Source organism: Meleagris gallopavo, assembly GCF_000146605.3.
Source record: "Meleagris gallopavo isolate NT-WF06-2002-E0010 breed Aviagen turkey brand Nicholas breeding stock chromosome 22 unlocalized genomic scaffold, Turkey_5.1 Chr22_random_7180001863466, whole genome shotgun sequence".
In the NCBI taxonomy this organism is placed as follows: domain Eukaryota; kingdom Metazoa; phylum Chordata; class Aves; order Galliformes; family Phasianidae; genus Meleagris; species Meleagris gallopavo.
Window position 1 is genome coordinate 39686 of NW_011100004.1, and position 1076 is coordinate 40761.

The window sequence follows — 1076 nt, forward strand, 5'->3', positions numbered from 1 at the left end:
CACCTCTGCAGAGGGTTTATGTGCTGCAGATTTCAGTTTCCCTTTGGAAAAATGGGGTAAAAAGTGCAGCTTTTGTCCTTGGGTTGGTTTTGTTGTGCTGCAGGTGGGAATGGTGTGGGTTGGGAATGGGGAGGGGGAACTGGGGAACGGTGGGGAATGGTGGGGAAAATGGGGAACGGCGGGGAGTGGGGAATAATGGGAGATAATGGGAAATAGTGGGAATAATGGGGGCTGGGGATTAATGGGAATATGGGCAAATAATGGGGAATGGGGATGGGGAAACACGGGGAATGGGAAATCATGGGAAATGGGGATGGGAGATAAGGAATGGGGAAAGGGAATGAGAAATAATGGGAAATGGGGAATTCAAGAATGGGAAAGAAGGGGTGGGGAAGGGGAAATAATGGGAAACGAAGAATTGGGAGTGGGAGATAATGGCAAAATGAAAACGGCCCCGTCCTGTGCTGACCCCCATCCCGATGGCTGCGATGCGCCCGCCCTGCAGCCGTGCTTTGTTGCAGCCCACGAGGAGCAGCTCCGTCCTCCTCTGCAGGAGGGTTTGCTTTAACCCTGTCCTCCCTCTGCCCTTCCTGCCTTTGTCTGTGTTCAGGCAGCATCCCGTCCCCGTTGCAGAATTCCGTGGGGTGGCCGTGAGCCCCCCGGCCCCACAGAAATCCCTTGGTTTTTTCCCCGCTGTTCTGCCTCTGGTGGATGTTGGACCGGCTGCAAATCGCACAGCAAAAGAGCCTCATCTGCCCCATCCCAAAGAGCTGAGCAGCCCCTAATCATGGCCTCTAATTAGGGCCGGCATCAACCTGCATTTCCTATCTCAGCTGCAATCTTCAGAAATGGGTTCTCGGCCGTCTCTGTGCCCCTTTCACTGCACACAGTGCTGTTTTCCATCTGAGCAGTGTGCAAACACCACACTGTGCCCCAACCTCATCCCAACCCCAACACCATCCCATCCCCATCTCCATCTCCATCCCCATCCCATCCCATCCCCACCCCATCCCATTCCAACCTCATCCCACCCCACCCCATCCCATCCCCATCCCCATCTCCATCCCCATCCCATC